This window comes from Enhydra lutris, unplaced genomic scaffold (assembly GCF_002288905.1).
Source record: "Enhydra lutris kenyoni isolate GAN:26980312 unplaced genomic scaffold, ASM228890v2 scaffoldscaffold10, whole genome shotgun sequence".
NCBI classification, from domain to species: domain Eukaryota; kingdom Metazoa; phylum Chordata; class Mammalia; order Carnivora; family Mustelidae; genus Enhydra; species Enhydra lutris.
This window is the reverse complement of record NW_019154094.1, coordinates 3,636,185-3,655,352: the sequence shown is the minus strand read 5'-3', so window position 1 is coordinate 3,655,352 and position 19,168 is coordinate 3,636,185. Positions and strand designations below refer to the sequence as shown.

Here is a 19,168-nt window from a genome sequence, read left to right as displayed (position 1 = left end):
ATGATTTCACCCATATGTGAAATCTAAGAAACAAAACTGATGAACATAAAGGAAGGGAAGGAAAAATAAAATAAGAAACAGAGGGGAGACGAACCATAAAAGACTCTTAACTATAGGAAACAAACTGAGGGTTGCTGGAGGGGTGGGGGTGGCGGGATGGGTAACTAGGAGATGACATTAAGGAGGGCACGTGATGGAATGAGCACTATACATTACACGTAACTAATGAATCTCTAAATTCTACCTCCGAAACAAGTAATATACTGTATGTTAATTAAATTGAATTTAAGCGAGAAATTTAAAAATTAGTTAGATAAATAACTAGCTGACCCAACCATAAAGAAATAAGGATACGGGGTGCCTGGCTGGCTCAGTTAGTAGAGCATGCAACTCTTGATCTCAGGGCTGTAAATTCAAGCCCCACACACTGGATACAGATATTACTCAAAAGTAAAATCTTTAGGGGCACTGGGTAGCTCAGTGGGTTAAGGCCTCTGCCTTCGGCTCAGGTCATGGTCCTGGGGTCCTGGAATCAAGCCCCATATCAGGCTCTCTGCTCAGCGGGGAGCCTGCTTCCCTTCTTCTCTTTCTGCCTGCCTCTCTGCCTACTTGTGATTTCTGTCAAATAATAAATAAAATCTTAAAAAAAAAAAAAAAGGTAAAATCTTTAAAAGAAACAAGTAAATAAGGATGACAGAGATCAGGCCAAGGAAGCTCCAGGAGAGAACAGAGAGCTATGTTCTCTTTCCTTCTACAAATTAAACCGGGGGCAGGCCACTCTTCCTCTCAGGCCTCAGTCTGTAACACCAAGGGCTGCCCCACTCATCTTTAAGTCTGTGTTATGTTCAGTAAAACGGCACACAGAAGCAAGGTAGTCCCAGGTGAATCCTAAACTTGTCTGGGGCCCAAGGATCAAACATAGTTACATTTCTAATACTCTGTCTGATAAACATAAACTGACTACAAGGATTCAATTTCATTTCCATCCAAACTGGATATATTAATATCTTTGCCCAAGAAAACTTCAAAAGCAGACCAGGCAACTCCTACTACTGACACCGGAGGTTCCACCTCCTCCCTGGCTTTCACCAGAGACAAAAGCCTCAACAAGAGAAATTTCAAAGTTTGGGAAGCAGAAGGAAGAGACAGATAACCCACATACAAACTGCTAAGAAGGTCTAATCAAACCTGGAAATCTCCCAGGTTCCAGAGCATGTAAGAGAATCCCAGGGAAGGTGGGGATTCAGAATTCTCTGAAAAAACCACTGCCATTGAAGGGGTGGATGCAAACCCTTTTACATGCAGAGGAGTAACACATGAGACAACAAAAAATGAAGGGACACCTAGGTGGCTCAGCCAGTTAAGCATCTGCTTCTGCTCAGGTCACGATCCCAGAGTCCTGGGATAGAGCCTGAAGCCCCTTATCACATTAGTCTCTCTGCTCAGCAGGGAGCCTGCATCTCCCCACCCCCCCATCCACCACTCTATTTGTGTGCTCTCTCTGTCAATAAAATCTTTTAAAAAATGTTTTATGAGGGGCACCTGGGTGGCTCAGTGGGCTAAAGCCTCTGCCTTCGGCTCAGGTCGTGATCCCAGGGTCTTGGGATCAAGCCCCACATCAGGCTCTCTGCTCGGTGGGGAGCCTGCTTCCTCCTCTCTCTGCCTGCCTCTCTGCCTGCTTGTGATCTCTGTCAAATAAATAAAATCTTTAAAAAAAAAAAGTTTTATGAAAAAAATAAAGTCTAATCATTTGAACTGGCAATGTTCTGTCAATGATACACAAGTCCTGAGAATATTACAGGTATGGAGTGACTTGACCAATTCAACCAATGCCTTCAAACCAAGAATTCAGTTTGCTACACTCCTACTTTCCCCAAACCATTGAACAACTGGGGGAAAAAAATGTGCTTCCTCTGCAGATGTGAATAAGGTTGTAATGGCAAAGTTTTCAGAACCTGCTGAGTAAATCTGCCCAAAACAGACAATAAAACTAAAACTCTCTTATCACCACCACAAAAATCCACCAAGTGAAGAGAATATTGGCCTGAAACCTGCTCACCTCCAAGGTCATGTCAAGCAGCTGCCTCTAAGGTAAGAATGTGTGGAGTATAGTTTAACAGCCACTAAATCAAAGGCTAATTGCACAAAACAACTGGGATTAGAGGAAATGTTATGCTGGGATTAAATGCAGGTTTAAAGCCACAGGGTTCCTTTTTTTCCCACTTCCCTTCCAAATAATTTGATGACCTTTTTAGGAGAGATCTCCTTACAATGAGCTCTAAAGACCTCCAAATTGTGAGGCTATGGTGGAATTTTGTTATAGAGAAAACCCAAAGCCTCAATCTGAGTGTTTCACTGTGTGATAACTGAGATGTGCAACCTTACGGGGATCACCAGGCAGTTGTCATCTGGAGGGAGAATTTTGTCTTAGAGGTGAATGGAGGAGTGAGGAACTGGGATACCTCTTACTTGGGAATATTTCCTGTTTGTCCTCACAGTCATCCTAGGAGATCAAAGATATATTCCCTGTCTACAGACAGGAAAGCTGAGGCCAGGTAGCCAGGCAACCCACCCAAGGGTGAAAAACAGTAAACCACTCAGGTGCAAAGCCTGATCTGTCCAATTTCCAGGCCAGCTTGGGAGCTGTAAGTCTGGAAGGAGCCTAGGATTCAGTCCCAGGCTCTCCCATTTGCCACTACATGCACCATCAGGAGGCAACCCACTTCCCATCCCGGGTCAGAGACTACCTAGGGATAAAGCCAAAAGTGCTAGCGGCTCCTCCTGGTTCTTAAACGCAAGAACCCCTGGCAAATACCTTCCCATCTCACACATGGAGGCACTATCAGAACATGAGATTTAGCAAACCCAGGAAAAAGGTTATCTCCTTTCCCCTAGTGGGGCCCCACCAACCCCGCTATCCTATATCACTAGAGAGGCACCCAGGCTAGTGGAAAAAACATACAAAATCTGAACTCATAAAGGCTGGAGCCCACTCCCAGTTGTAGAATAATCAGCAAGGTGGCCCTAGAAAGTGTCACCCTCTCTAGGGGACTCCAGCTTCTTCCATCTAGAACATGAAGACAGGCTATGGCTCCAAGGGGCACACAGCATACAGTGACAGTTTGTCCTCCAAGTGTGGAGATGTTCCACACCTGAAGCAAAGCAGTGCCTTTGTGCCCTGCCTCATCCATTCTAATCGTTAACAGCACTCACTGAACTATATACACACACTAGGCCCTGTGCTAAGCCACTTGAATTTATTATCGCCTTCCAACTCAGTTGTTCAAGGTAGACATTACCTCCTTTTTAGAAACTGGAAACAGAGGGTAAGGTTCAGTCAGCAAGGTTACATCACTAGGAAGTGGCAAGTGGAACTTACACCCAACAATCTAGGGCAAAGCCAGGGCTGGTCCATGACACCACTGCAGGGACCTGCTGCCTGGGAATAGGCACAGGGGCTCACTTCTCACTCAGCAAACAGCAGGCAGCCCTGGATAAGGAACTGGTTGGCCACTGTTTTAAAGTGTGCTCAAAGGCATCACCTCATTTAGGCTGAATTAAGTCTGAAGATTCAAATCAAAAGAACTGTTCAGCAGGGAAGGTCAGGCAGTGCCACGTCTGGGGACAAAGCTGCAGGAGGGAAGGCTGAAAAATTCTTCAACCTTCAACAAGTGGAGACTTTCTCATCAACCCCGCACTGCTTCTACCCTCTCCAACCACCCCTACCCGCCCCTCAATCCCCAACTGCAGCTAGTTAGTTATCTTTGAGGCCAAGCAACCGCAAAATACAACAGTCTCAAACGTTCCCCAAAACTCCTACTCCAATTTACTCCAATTTCCTAATCCAACTTGCAGGTACTGTCCACATCCTGCCAGGACACTATTCTACCGCAGATGCTGGTCTCTCTCATTCTCAGACAGGTATCAAGCCTTCAGTCCTTTCATGTAAGGTACCAAAAAACAAGAAGGCAAGGCCCCTGGCAAACTTAACCTAGAAACAGGGTAACCTTTCTGAGGATCACGAGAAAGTGGGTGCAGTGCACTGAGAAGCTGCAAGGGCCCTTCTCCTGCCTCCCCCACAACCACTTCAGAGGGTTTTGGAGGATTCCCAGTCACTTCCTAAGGCTACCTGCAGGTATTCAATTAGAGTAAGTTCCTTTGTCTTCTAAAAGACTAACCTACATTTTCATCAGACAAAAAGAGGTCACAAATACAGCCTAGAAAATGAGGGGAGGGGCAATAAGCCCATAGTCTGACATTCCTCTTGACTAAAAAGTCCTGGATCACATTTGCCAGCATCTACAAGTATGCAGGATCTGTCCCCAGCTGGTACTTTTGTTTCTAAGAACACCAGCCTCACTACTTTCACTTTCCTGCCACCACTTCAGGTCCCGTCTTTTATTTCAACCTTAACCCGTGGCCTTCTAATTCAATGCAAGATACAGTCTTCTACAGTTAGAACATCTTACCCAAAAGAATAGCAACCTGAAGCCAGACCGTCTATCTAACCTTCTAAAACAGTTCAGATAACTCAAGAGCATCCATTCTACCAACCACACTTAGCAGTCAACCACAGTTCTGTGAGCCTCAAACTATGACAGTGGCAACTTGTTCTTCCAGTTTTGCCACACTTTCCAACCCAACAACAGTTAAAAGGAAATCCCAGAGATGCTCTATTACCCCAGGATGACTGCTCATAAAGACCTCACCTAATCACCTGTTTCATAATCTTCCCAGTTTTCTACAATGAGCATAAATTAACTCAATTATCAGGGGGAGAAAAAGTCTAGGGAAAATAGCCTTGCTCATTCCATCTAATGGCACAGAAACATCACAAGTCCAAGCAGGTAGTTCTACAGACAAGCATTTGAGTTGCCCATGGTTTTGGAGATTAGCACACTGACAGTCCTTAACTGAACTCATTGGTAAGGCAGTTACATTTTTGGTCTCTGTGGGGAATTGACATATCCAAGACTCTGATGGTCATTCTTAATTTTTCCCTAAGAGAATATCAGAAAATGCCAGCATTTGGGGTTCCTGGGTGGCTCAGTTGGTTGAGCATCTGCCTTCAGCTCAGGTTCCGATCCCAGGGTCCTGGGATCCCCTGGGATGGAGCCCCCAACAAGCCCTTGGCTCAGCGGGAAGTCTGCCTCTGCCCCCTCCCTTCCACTTGTTCTCTCGATCTCTCAAATAAATAAATAAATAAATAAAATCTTTTTTTTTTAAAGTGAAGAAAAAAAAAAATACCAATATTTGGGGCACCGGCTGGCTCAGTTGGTAGAATACGTGACTCTTGGTCTCTGGGTCATGAGTTGAAACCCCATGTTGGGGGGTAGAAATTACTTTAAAAAATGAAGAAAGCGGGCACCTGGGTGGCTCAGGCAGTTAAGTGTCTGCCTTCAGCTCTGGTCATGACCCCAGGGTCGTGGGATCGGGCCCCATGTTGGGCTCCCTGCTTCCCCCTCTCCCTCTACTTCTCCCCCACTCATGCTCTCCCTCGTGCATGCACGCTCTCTCTCAAATAAATAAAATCTTTTAAAAAATAATAAAGAAAAAAATAAAGAATAAAGGGGGGGGGCGCCTGGGTGGCTCAGTGGGTTAAGCCTCTACCTTTGGCTCAGGTTGTGATCTCAGGGTCCTGGACTCCAGCCCCGCATCGGGCTCTCTGCTCGGTGGGGAGCCTGCCTCCCCCTTTCTCTCTGCCTGCCTCTCTGCCTACTTGTGATCTGTCAAACAGATAAATAACATCTTAAAAAAAAATAAAAATAAAAAAATAAATGTAGGATTGCTGAAAGAAAGGAAGAAAAAGAGAAAGAAAGAAAGAAAGAAAGCCAGCCAACATTTCAGAATGGCTTCACTATTTCCTACCTGTGCCCTTCAGAAGCATCCTTCAGTGGTCTGCTATCTAAGGCCCAAGGTGGTCCTGGCTGTGAATTCCATCACATGGGTCCCTGTCTTGTCCTCTTCAACAGCGGTCCCTCTGTTCTCAAGGTAAATCCCAGACCCTCTTAGGTCTCTGTGCATGTGTCTCTCTCTCTGCTCCAACCACCCTAATCTTCCTTCAGTCCTAGACACTCTATCAGAAATGCTCTTCCCATTTCTCTTTACCTACTTAGCTCCTACACGCCCTCCAATCCCAGATGGAGAAAGGCCCCCTGGAGTCTTGCTCACCAGGTCACAGCATCCTTTTCTCCTTGACCCTTTTAAGTTTCCCCATGTTTATGAGATTAATTATGATTTCTCTCCCACTAATCTCATGGTAAAATCCACTGAGCAGGGATTCCTAGGGCAGTGCTGGAGGCACAGTATACACTTCGGTATTTATTGAATAAGTCTACCCAGAAATCACTCCTCACAAAGTCAGAATTCACAAAATACATGATGCAAAGCAAGTGAGAGCTACTGAAGAATTGAGAACTGGAGTCTTTAAACTGTATTTTATTACTCAGATAAAAAATGTTTCTTGGGGCACCTGGCTGGCTCAGCTGGAAGAAAGTATGCAACTCTCAATCTCAGGGTTGTGAGTTCAAGCCCCACATTAGGTATAGAGATTACTTAAAAATAGTGATAATGAAAAATATCTTTTTGAAGCAATTTCTTATTTTTTAAATAATCATAAGACACAAAGATATAAAAACCTTTAAGGGAAAAAAAAAAAAAAAAAAAAAAAATTCCTCACCCTAACCCAGAAATTCTGTTGACATTCTGGTACAAATCCTTTCAGGATTTTTCCTACCACGAGAAGCATTCTTTCTTTCCCCGCTATCAAAATATACGATTGTACCTTTACCCCTGGAGCTAATAATACATTATATGTTAATTAAAAAATTAAAAATATATATACGATCGTAGGATTTGCCAAATGATACTGCATTAATAGAGGTGACTTGACATTTAAAAAAAATGATGTCGTCTGAGTGGAAAAAACAATGTATCCAAATCGGTAATACAGGACCCATCCCAATTTCTACATCACATCCAAGATGAGAGGTCAGAGTCTGCAAAAATCAGCTTCAGAATTTTAGGGAAAGAATACGGGATGAAAGACAAAGAATGGGGGACTACATGAGGAAAGTATCTATTGCAAATTGCTCTCAAAATCTCCACTCTAAACTACTTCCTCTAGAAAAAGGCCAACTTGGGGCACCTGGGTGGCTCAGTGGGTTAGGCCTCTGCCTTCGCTTCAGGTCATGATCTCAGGGTCCTGGATTGAGCCCTGCATCAGGCTGTCTGCTTGGCGGGGAGCCTGCTTCCCCCCACTCTCTGCCTGCCACTCTGACTACTTGTGATCTCTGCCAAATAAATAAATGAAATCTTCAAAAAAAAAAAGATAAAAGAAAAAGGCCAACTTTTAGGAGTTGGAAGCTGAGGAAGCAAATGCAAAGGAGCAAGTCTGTGGCCTGGATCCTTCAGGGCCAGCTGGTAACTCTGCTCTCTGAGGACAACACAGGGCTACAATGGTGTCCCTAAGTTATCAGGTCATCCCCCCTACTCCCAGCAGAAGTAGCCCGGAGCCTGGACAAGTAAATGACCTCTTGTTTTGGGAGGGACCAGGAAATGTTCACACAGTGGTTTGCAAACAGGAACACTCCCGGACTCTGATGCCCCAAACATCAGGCTCAAGCCAAGCTCTACCCCTCTACAACTCAGCAGCCTTGGACAAGCAGTGTGGCCTCCAGGAGCCTCAGTTTCCTCAGCTGTAATGTGGGGATTATATCCTCCACCACACTGGAGTGTTACGGGCAAGGAAGATGTGTGTGTACAACAGGCATTCTAATCTGAGGGCTAGTGTCTATCCTGCCCTCCTCCACAGTTTGCTGTCAGGTGTAACATGGTACTAATCTTAGCATCATGATCTGGAGCCAGCAAACATTATTTCACCTCATCTAACTTAAAAGAAAACTTGTAACCACTACAAGGAAAAAAAAAAAAAAAAAAGAAAAGAAAAACATCAAAGAACAGTCAGTACCAAGTCTGAAGCAACTACACAGAAGGCTGCCTGTCCCTCAGTTTATCTGTGCTGCCACAACCAGAAGGTGTCACTGTGCGAAATGGACACAGAACCCACTTAACAAGCACTGTGTACTCAAGAAAACTAAAAGAAGTAAAAGGGTGAGGAAGAGAGAAAAATTAAAGGCTCAAGTGACTCACCCGGACTTTGATCTAAAGAATCCAAAGCTCTCAAGATAAGGATGAACTACACAGCTAGAAACGATGGGTCAAATACACAAAATTAAATAGCCCCTGCAAAGTTCCCAGGGCAGGGCAGAAATGCGCACCCAAGGGTTGACATTCAGTTCCTGAGAGAGGACTCCCCATTCATTTCTGGGTCCCAGTGTGTTCACACACACCAACTGTCAATCACGCTCTAGGCTGGGGCCCTGCCCATAAGCCTTTCCTTGTTGAAGTGATCAATTCCGATTCTTGGCAATAATCCCTTTAAAAGGCCAGCTGCTGCTGTCTAGTCACTGATGCCGACCCATTCCAGGTGGGGGTAAAAAATCAATACAGCCACCGCCTAAACCGGGAGGCAAATTCAAAGTGTACGGCCCTATGAAGGACTCGAGCCCAGAGTGGGGGGAAGGGTCCTGCGGCTCTCGGGGGTCAGACAGTAAGGGCGCAAGCAGGGAGAGGGCCGGCCCTGCAGGCGTGGGCGCGCTGGGACTCTTATTCTGACACGGGATCCTCCGCCGCCGCCGTCGCCGCCGCGGGGTTCAGCGCAGCGGCCAGGCCGGCCCGGGACCCCCGCCCCGCCTTGCCTGGGACCCCCCGCCCCGCGCGCCCACGTGCCGCCCGCCCGCCGCCCCCTCCCCCGCCAGTCCCGGCCGCTCGGAAGCGACCCCTGGAGGCCCAGCCCCTCCCCCGGCCCCGGAGGAAGCGCAGAAGGAAGGGGGGCGACGCCGAGACTTTCCGGGACCCCCGCCTACCCCGGCCCCCACGTGCCTGGGCGGCGTCGGAGCGCGGAACTTTCTAGGGTAGCGCTAGGAAGACGCTCCCAGAATACAAGGAGTAGATAGAACTCACTCGCCCGCTCTCACTTTTCTAGGCTCACGCGGGGGTCCCTCAGGGCCCACTGACCCCCGGACCCTGCCCGACCCTCGCCACCCCCGCCGCTCCAAGCTCCACCTCACGATCCCAGTCCGGACCCCACCCCCCGGCCCCTGCTCCCCGCCAAGTTTGGTCCAGAACTTACCGGGCCGCGGGCCGGCCGGGCCCTAGGGCAGCGCGCGGGTTCGCGGGGCCGTGGGGTCGGGGTCGCCTGCGGGGCCGGGCGGCCGAGGGGCCGGGGGCGCGGGGCCGCGCGCGCTCGCTCCGCCTGTGGGGCCGCCCGGGCCCGCGGCGCTCGCTCCGCCGGTCCGCCCGCCCGCCCGCGCCGCCGGCCAGATAATGCGCCCCTCGGCCGCACACATGGAGCCCGGCGCCGGCGTCACCGCCCGGGACATGCGCACCAGGTCAGCGCGCCCGGCCCGCGGCCCCCAAAACACCGGGGAGCTCTTAAAGGCGACGCCGCCCGCCCGCGCCCGGCTGGGCGGGGACAGACGGCCGAGGGGCGGGGCCTCATTGTGGGGGCGGGACGAGTGTGCGGGGAGGGCGGGGCAAGGGAGGCCGGCACCGCCCCGGAAACACCGCCTCTCCAGACTGTGCTCCACGCGCCGCCCAGCTCCGTCCGTTGGGTTTCCCACGCGGGTTCGGGCGGGCTCCCTCCCAGCGGAATCCCAGTGCCTTCCACAGGGCCGAGGGGTCGTCGCCAGCTCACCGGAGGCAGAGCCTGGCGGACCGCGCCCAGGGCTGACTCACGACGCGCTCACTACTGACCTCGCTCCAGCTTAGCTACAAGACCTGGAGCAACTCAGCTGCTTCTGAAAAGGAGGTTAAAATGCCACCCCTGTGGGGGTCGTCACACAGAAGCTGCGCTCCCAGGTATCGGCTAAACCATCACGTCTGTGCAATAAAAAGAGTTGTGCAGCGTGAGCTCGCGCTGGGCGCGGTCCGCCAGGCTCAAGGACGACTGCTCTCCCCCCCCCAGTTCCCCCCCCATCGGCACCCCCCCCCCCCGTGTTCTTGGGGGGGGAACCCCCCCCCCCCCCCCCTCGTCCCGGAGAACAAATCTACCTTTCCCTCTTCAGTGACTTGAAGTAAACACGGGAAACAGTCTAAACTGAGAAAGGATGGGGTTTTGGATGTGTTAAACTACATAAAGGGAAACACAATTTCAAGAAAAAAAAATACCTAATATAACAAGAAAGTTCTCAATATCATGTTTTGAAGAATCACCAAAAAAGGCCCTTTCCATGTTCTTATTCCAGAGTTCAAACAATTCATAAGACTCCTAGACTCCTGATTAGCGGCTTTTGTTTTATAACATATATTAATACACATTCAAACAGCCAAAACAAAAGTTTCACCAAACATACTTAAACCACTTGAAATGCACTCTGATATTAACTATTCTGTTTCATTTCTTTTAAAAGAGATTGAGTGTAATTTCAACCCACCATTGGTCTTTACTCCAAACCTGAAAAATAATGTAGAACAACTTTTATGTATAAAATTGTTTTCCTGCTATGTGTCCCCCAACAATAAGTTTTAAAAGGCCCATTTTAATTCCGTGCTGAGTTCCACACATAATCAGCAATTTTTTGTCCTTGATTTCACCCCTCACCCCACTCCCCAAATCTTAAAATGGCTTAATGCAACATCTGGCTCAACTCCCCTGGGCCAAAAGCAAAGCATTCCTCAAACAAAATGATACAAAATGCAAACTGTTGACCCCCAAACGCCTTCCCTGACCGAGTTTTGTCGGCAGTTTGCTTTGCTACAAAGAATTTCAAATGTTCAAATTCAAAAACCAAACAAAAACAGTCTTATTCTCAAACAGGTGACTTGGTAAAGGAATGCAGGAGGCTCCCTGATCCCATGTGCAAGGACAGGTTAAAAGCAAATATCCAATATTTTCACTGTAATCCGGCAGCTTTATATTTTGAGAACTGCTTTACTCTGGGACTATTAATCAGATGATGTATATTAAAGCAATACAAGCAAAATATTACCTCACTGCTCCTCACCTGGGTCTTGATTAACGCCAACTTAATTAACTACAAACACAGCAATGTGTGGTCAGGTGGGAGACCTAAGACTTGAGATAGACATAGAGATTCCAGAGTCTGAACTGGCAAGCCCTAGGTGAGTCACCAAGGTGACAACCACCCTGTTTTAAAGAGAGGCATCAGCTGCGACATCTTAATGGCACACCCCTGTGGACTGAGGTGTGCACTGGTGACAGGTGGGCTGCTCCAGAGGGCAGTGCCAACATCTCCAGCTGGGAAAGTAGGGGTGGGGGTAGGGTGAAGTAGTTACAGGGTTTATTTCTGTGATAGAAAGAGAAGGCCAGGTGTGTAGATGGAAAAAGTGACAGTAAATCCAGACCTGTCTGGGGTCCCCGGAGCTCAGGCAGGCAAATGCTAAGGCTGCTCAGACTAGAAACCTTGCTACCTCAGTGTCTAGTACTGAACTAAACAGCAAATAGTTCAGCTGGCTGATTATGAAATATGATGCAATCACCTTTAGATTCCATTCTAAAGCTGAAGAAACTAATTAAAAGACAAATAGGGCTCAAACCATGTTGGTTTTTTTTTTTTTAAGTTTTCCCTCTGCCCTAAAAACAAGGCAGTCAATTCATACTTACAGATACCAGTTAATGTAATACTTTAAAAACACTTCTGTTACTTAGTTAAGCATAATTTCCTTCCAAATTCATTTTAAACTTAATATCCTTCAAAGATCAGATCCTTGCTAATAATAGCCAGGCCTCCTTCCACCCTAACCACTGCAAAAATATTCTAATTATCTTTCTAACACAGTGTTAGATAAACTTCTAAATAGCATCTGAGCCTGTTCCTGCACAACAGAGGAACTAAAGAAAAAAAAAATAGGGCCTAATTCCATGTTCATGGCCTCTTTTATAGCAGAAAATTGGTCAAAGGCTCCATACTAGCATGAAACAGAAAAGGAGTAGCATCACCTACTGCATGTTTAAGGTACTGTACTTTTTTGTTTTTAATCAGGAGATTTCTTTAAAGTTTCTGGCAGACAAGATTCAAGATGTTTTATGTGATAAACACTGATGGACAAGGACTATCTAAAAGACAACTCATCCCAAGGGTTTTGCAAGCTGAGCAGCCTGCAGGCACCATCTCCAGAAGTTCACAGGCTGGTGGCACGAAAGACAGTATGATTTCTAAGCAGAAAATGCATTCATAGGAAAGACAGGAATCACAGAGGAAGAAGCTGCTCCCCTACCTGGGGAGGAGTCTGGGAAATCTTTGTGGGTGTGACATTTAAGCCAGTTCTTAACAGATGAATATCCCAGGCACCTAGAACAGCAGAGGCAAAGGCCAGAGCTGGCCACACCTGGAGTGTGGGGTTTTGGGGGCAGAGACAGCTAAAAAGGGATGGATTCATTATCCTTTAAACTTTCTAGGTGTCTTTCTCAAAACACAGAATGAACTGTCATCTACTTACTTAAATTCAAAGGCTAAGCAGACCTAGTTCTGTAGACTTTAACCAATTTTGAGATTACTGCTATCAGTGACACTAGGCTCCCACTTGTTTTCTGAGGTCTCTAAAGAATAAACAGGTGGTTCATTCAAAAGTGTACCAAATCTTTTTAAAAGTGAACTTTTATGGGGGCGCCTGGGTGGCTCAGTGGTTAAAGCCTCTGCCTTCGGCTCAGGTCATGATCTCAGGGTCCTGGGATCGAGTCCCGTGTTCGGGCTCTCTGCTCAGCAGGGAGCCTGCCTCCTCCTCCTCTCTCTCTGCCTGCCTCTCTGCCTACTTGTGATCTGTCTGTCAAATTAAAAAAAAAAAAAAATCTTTAAAAAAAAAAAGTAAACTTTTATGAAAAAGAGCACTGACTGCTTTCCACACTTTGCATTTTTGTTATTTTTTAAAATATTTATTTATTTTGAGAGAGAGAGAGTGCACGGGGTGGGGTGGCAGGGGAGAGGAAAAGAGAGAATCTTAAACAGGCTCCATACTCAGCGTGGCACCCAACACAGGGCTGGATCTCAAGACCCTGAGATAATAACCTGAACCAAAATCGTGAGTCAGATGCTTAACCAACTAAGTCACCCAGATGCCTCTGGGTTTTACATTTTTAGAGCTCAGAGGTCTAAAACTGTTTTCACTGAGTTCAGGGACAATCAGAACTACAATCTCTAAGGGGGGGGGTGTTTTAAAGTTTCTTATTTCACCCCAAATTCACACTCACATAGTGACATTACAATGTAATTGGTCAGAAAAGAGAAAGAAAAGATTTATTTCTATGTTAATATTATTTCTTTAGTACTTTGATATTTTTGGTACCTTTTTCAAAGATAAGAAAATAGTTAAAAGGACTATTACAGTGGTACTTTATGAAAAATACAATACTCCCAGTGCATTACTCCTGCTAAAACAAATGTCATTTTTAATTTTTTTATTTTTTTTTAAAAGATTTTATTTATTTATTTGACAGAGAGAAATCACAAGTAGGCAGAGAGGCAGGCAGAGAGAGAGGAGGAAGCAGGCTCCCTGCTTGAGCAGAAAGCCCGATGTGGGGCTTGAACCCAGGACCTGGGATCATGACCTGAGCCGGAGGCAGCGGCTTAACCCACTGAGCCACCCAGGCGCCCCAAATGTCATTTTTTAAATCACAGCATTCTTACACTAGATTAGGAGTTTGTGGGAGACTGATCTGCACCCCTTTGACTGGTCCCTGTTGTACATACACTGAAAATCTCTCTGAAACACAGCTCTGTAGAGATAGGCCACTTTGTCAGCATGTTTGTTTGTTGTTTGTTTGTTTTGCGTGTCGTATCCAACCACAGTTCTGTATACTTAGTGGCTGGGCAACATGGAGTTCAGGCTCCATCTGTACTTAGTCTCTGTGTGGCCCTGAGGAAGTCCCACTACTATGGAGTTCCGAGCACATGTGCTCCCCTGAAGGGTTAAATACAAACGGCTAGATGTATCACTGTGATCCTGGAGGTATATCTCCCACTGTCCTCATCTGCATGTGTCACCAGTTGGCAAAGAATATCTCTTTTGTACCCATACATGGCTTACCAAAAAAAATGCCCACCTGATGTAGATCAATTTTAAGTCTTTGACAAGTCAGTAAGTGAACTATTTTCTATGAATTAAAAAATTAAAAGGAAAAAAATCAGAAAGCTACAAGGAAAAAGAATAAAAAAGGCTGTATGTCAGTCTTAAGTCTGGAGATCAACCTATTCAAACCTACTTAACAAAGAAAGAGTGCTAGTCACATCATTGATCTGTTAATAAACATCCATGATTTAGACATGAAGAAAAATGTTTTAAAAACTTGATATCCAGGGGCGCCTGGGTGGCTCAGTGGGTTAAAGCCTCTGCCTTCGGCTCAGGTCATGATCCCAGGGTCCTGGGATCAAGCTCTCTGCTCAGCGGGGAGCCTGCTTCCTCCTCTCTCTGCCTGCTTTTCTGCCTACTTGTGATCTCCGTCTGTCAAATAAATAAATAAATAATCTAAAAAAAAAAAAAAGCAACAACAAAAAAAAAAACCTTGATATCCAATTCATACCCCACTCCCTGGTTGTTAAACAGCAGATATTCCAACTTGACAAAGGAAGGAGGAAAAATATTCCTCCCAAAAGCTTTCCTGATAGAATGGGCACCCCCCTCTCCTCTCCCGGTGCCTAGCATTTCCTATAAAAGACAGAGTGGGTAGGGGGTGCCTGGGTGGCTCAGTCAGTTAAGCATCCATCATGATCTCAGGGTCCTAGGATTGAGCTCGGGGTAGGCTCCCTGCTCAGTGGGGAGTCTATTTGTCTCCCTTTCCCTCTGCCCCTCCCCCTGTGCACATGTGCTCCCTCGATCTCTCTTAAATAAATCTTTAAAATAAAAATAAATTTTGGGGCACCTGCGTAGGTCAATCAGTGGGTCAACCGGTGGGTCATCGGTTGAACATCCACCTTCAGCTTGGCTCGGCGCCCCTAAATAAAAATCTTTTAAAAAATAAAATAAAGGGGTGCCTGGGTGGCTCAGTGGGTTAAGCCTCTGCCTTCGGCTCAGGTCATGATCTCAGGGTCCTGGAATGGAGCCTCACATCGGGCCCTCTGCTCAGCGGGGAGCCTGCTTACCCCTCTCTCTCTGCCTGCCTCTCTGCCTACTTGTGATCTCTCTCTCTCTCGGTCACATAAATAAAAACAAATAAAATAAACTTTTAAAAAACCACAAAACTTACTTTGCTGTGTTAAGGATTTTAGACCAGCTTAAATGATAACAATTCTCGGGGCACCTGCGTGGCTCAGTCATTAAGCATCTGCCTTCAGCTCAGGTCATGATCCCAGTGTCCTGAGATTGAGCCCCATATTGGGCTCCCTGCTCAGCAGGCAGCCTATTTCTCCCTCTCCAGCTCCTGCATGCTTGTATTCCCTCTCTCACTATCTCTCTCTGTCATAAACAAATAAGATCTTTTTTTTTTATTAAGATTTTATTTATTTATTTGACAGAGATTACAAGTAGTCAGAGAGGCAGGCAGGGAGAGAGGAAGAAGTAAGCTCCCCACCGAGCAGAGAGCCCAATGCAGGGCTCGATCCCAGAATCCTGAGACCATGACCTGAGCCGAAGGCAGAGGCTTTAACCCACTGAGCCACCCAGGTGCCTCTAAATAAGATTTTTTTAAAAAGATGATAACAATTCTCAAAGAAAAATAACTGAGAAGCAGTCTGCCCAAATTTGTTCTCTCTCTCTCTTTTTTAAAGATTTTATTTATCTATTTGACAGAGATCACAATTAGGCAGAGAGGTAGGCAGAGATGGGGGGCGGGGCTGGGAAGCAGGCTCCCCACTGAGCAGAGAGCCCAAGACCCTGGGATCATGACCTGAGCTGAAGGCAGAGGCTTTAACCCACTGAGCCACCCAGGCACCCCCCAAATTTGTTCTCTTAAAGCTGCTTAGGTGATTGAATTTCATGTAGACTACATACTTTTTTTTTTTTTTTTTTTTTTTTTGGATTTTATTTATTTATTTGACAGATCACAAGTCTGCGGAGAGGCAGGCAAAGAGAGGGTGAGCAGAGAGCCTGATGCAGGGATCAATCCCAGGGTCCTGGGATCATGACCTGAGCCAAAGGCAGAGGCTTTAACCCACTGAGCCACCCAGGTGCCCCATAGACTACATACTCTGAAAAACAGAGTCCAGGAGACGCCTGGGTGGCTCAGTTGGTTAAGCAGCTGCCTTCGGCTCAGGTCATGATCCCAGCATCCTGGGATCGAGTCCCACATCGGGCTCCTTGCTCATCAGGGAGCCTGCTTCTCCCTCTGCCTCTGCCTGCCATTCTGTCTGCCTGTGCTTGCTCTCTCTCCCTCTCTCTCTCTGAGACAAATAAATAAATAAAATATTTAAAAAAAAAAAAAAAACAGAGTCCAGGTTTGGTCTGATTTCACTAGACATCATTGATATTTCTGATTGAAAATGCTTACTAAGAGCTCAATTTAAATATTATTTTCGGGGTGCCTGGGTGGCTTAGTGGGTTAAAGCCTCTGCCTTCAGCTCAGGTCGTGATCCCGGGAGCATGGGATCAAGCCCCGCATCGCATAGGGCTCTCTGCTCCGCAGGGAGCCTGCTTCCCTTCCTATCTCTCTGCCTGCCTCTCTGTCTGCCTGTGATCTCTGTCTGTAAAATAAATAAATAAAATCTTTTTAAAAAAATAAAAATAAATATTATTTTAATCTGAGTTCAATTTTGAATCCTACTGTGGCACATTTTATAAAACTTCCTACCTTTGAAGGTAACTGGACTTTTCTTGCCAAAGGTGTTCAGTTCAAACTCTGATTTTCAGATGTTCATACCCTCCTCAGGTCAAGAGAACTCACCAGGTTGCTTTTCACCTCCAGGTCCCTGCCCTGGCCCATGCTATTCCAATCCCCAGAATGCCTAGCCACCTAACAAGTAGCTCTCCCTATTGCCCCCCTTTGCTCATCCTCCAATTTGGGTCTTTTTCCCAGTTACCCTATCCATGCTTCAGGGGGCACTGCAAGTCCATATAATAAATATACAAAGGCGATGCACAGCAGCATAAAGCCACAATGAGCTGCGGAAACTCAATGGGAAAAATCTGCCAATCTGGGAACCTCTAGATCATAGGTCCTCAGTTACACCCAGCTTGTGGCCCCGACGTGGACTGGTTTGCTCTCAGACAGTATAAACTGCCATAGGTAGCTATCCAAACTTGGGTGCCAATCTTAACAGGGTCAGTAAGCTTTTATATGATTCCATAACAACTACCTTTATTGGACACCCACAACAATCTGGCCACATGCTTCATTCTTATCATCCCCACCTCACAAATGAAAAACTGAGACTCAAATAAGTTAGGCCATTTGCAATAAAGCCACTTTCCTGAGGTCACAGAGCCAGCAAGTGGCAGAATCTGGATACAAACCCAAGTCTTTCTAACTGGGAAGCTTCTACTCCAGAGAGGGTACTGTTCTAAGATAATGAAGACAAGTAACGGTAAACCATTCTTCAGGAGCATACTCTTGCAGAAGGACCTTCTAATGTCTGCTTCCTTGAGTTCTACATTCATCTCCAGAGTAGCCCTCTGTAGGCAAGCTCCTGTGGTTATGCAACAGGAAACCATCCTGTTGTCTACCCTGCCAGACAATCCTAAGTTTGTGGGTACACTAGCTGAACCCCCAGAACTGCCAAGTACAAGTCCCCTGGTGGCTTCCAGCTCTGAAAAAGCAGCTGACCAGGAAAAAGTGAGAATCTGAACATGTTTTCTATGCTCAAACTGGGGCCCAGGAACTCCGCTGGAGGTGGAGGGCAAGGAACAGGAAGTGAGGAGGAAGCAAGCATCCACTTCCCAAGGGCAGCAGAGCCAGAGGTGGGAGCCTGATCATGTGCACAGTTGCCATTACTTGTCCACGCCCACTTCCGGCCAGAGCCTGCCTCTTCACCTCGGAGTCAGTATTTTGGTTGAAGGAAAGGAAGACAGACTACTAGAAACTCTCCTTGTAATCTCCCTCTTCCCCTTGGAGCCTGTATCCTGAATGAATACCCACCCCTGCTCTCTGGCTCCACCCCTCACAAATACCCTTAAGAAAATCACCTGTCATATAATTGATCTCCGTGGACTCACATCAAATCTGACCACAACATAGCAAAGTCAAAATAGTGCTTTCCCAGTCCCAGTATAAGGGGGAACCCTAGGCAAGACAGAACTGTGTGCCAAGAACCTACTAATACACAAGAAAGCAATCTATTAGAAATCTCACTTTTCTTTCCTAGGCTATAAACAACACCCAAGCACTCTACTTGTCTGAATTTGTTAAGGATTTCAAACAAGGTGTAAAGGGCTTTTAGAACTGTTTATCTCTCTGCGTAATATGCACTGCCATGTAGAAACGCCACAGGATTCCAAAAACACACTGCCACTGACTTCAAGAAGAGCAAAGCTGAAAATACTTCTGGCAGTGACCATCCCAGATTCTCTCTTGTGTCTCTAAGATTACAGTCACAATCACCCTGGATCAACTAGAGCCAAAAGCCAACAATCAACCAGGAAAACGCCAAAATTTCTGCCTCCTTTTAGAGGGAAGAAACAGAAGCAAGTAACCCAGTGAGGAAATCAGACGGATAGTGAGGTTTCACTTCTAACCCTCCAAGAAACTCTACTCCAAGTTCCCAACATCCAAGGATAGTACCAAAGAAGTCCTGCAATAGTCTTCCATTCCATAGTTTGTTTACTTGTCTGTGACTGGGATGTATGCACCTTGAAAGCCGACTTCAGGGGTGCCTGGGTGGCTCAGTTGTTAAGCATCTGACCTCGGCTCAGATCATGATCCCAGAGTCCTGGGATTGAGCCCCACATGGAGCAGCCTGCTCCATGGGAAGCCTGCTTCTCCCTCTCACACTCCCCCTACTTGTGTTCCCTTTCTCGCTGTCTCCGTGAAATAAATAAATAAAATCTTAAAAAAAAAAAAAAAAAATGAGGGGTGCCTGGGTGGCTCAGTGGGTTAAAGCCTCTGCCTTTGGCTCAGGTCATGATCCCAAAGTCCTGGGATCAAGCCCCACATCGGGCTCTCTGCTCACTGGGGAGTCTGCTTCCTCCTCTCTCTCTCTCTGCCTGCCTCTCCACCTACTTG

The 19,168-nt window shown here is 46.5% G+C and overlaps 1 protein-coding gene across 4 annotated transcripts in view; it reads right to left on the bottom strand.

Annotated features, from left to right (window-relative positions):
- LOC111143847 (GATA zinc finger domain containing 2A) overlaps positions 1–19,168 on the bottom strand; it is a 107,630-nt gene that overhangs the window by 82,966 nt on the left and 5,496 nt on the right. For 2 of the 4 annotated variants that reach the window (XM_022497795.1, XM_022497800.1), the window contains exon 1: positions 9,194–9,270. The exons of the other annotated variants lie outside the window; for them this stretch is intronic. The gene's annotated coding sequence lies outside the window, so the exon portion shown is untranslated. Of the gene's footprint in view, positions 1–9,193; positions 9,271–19,168 lie in introns of those variants that run through there. 4 annotated transcript variants of the gene reach the window in all.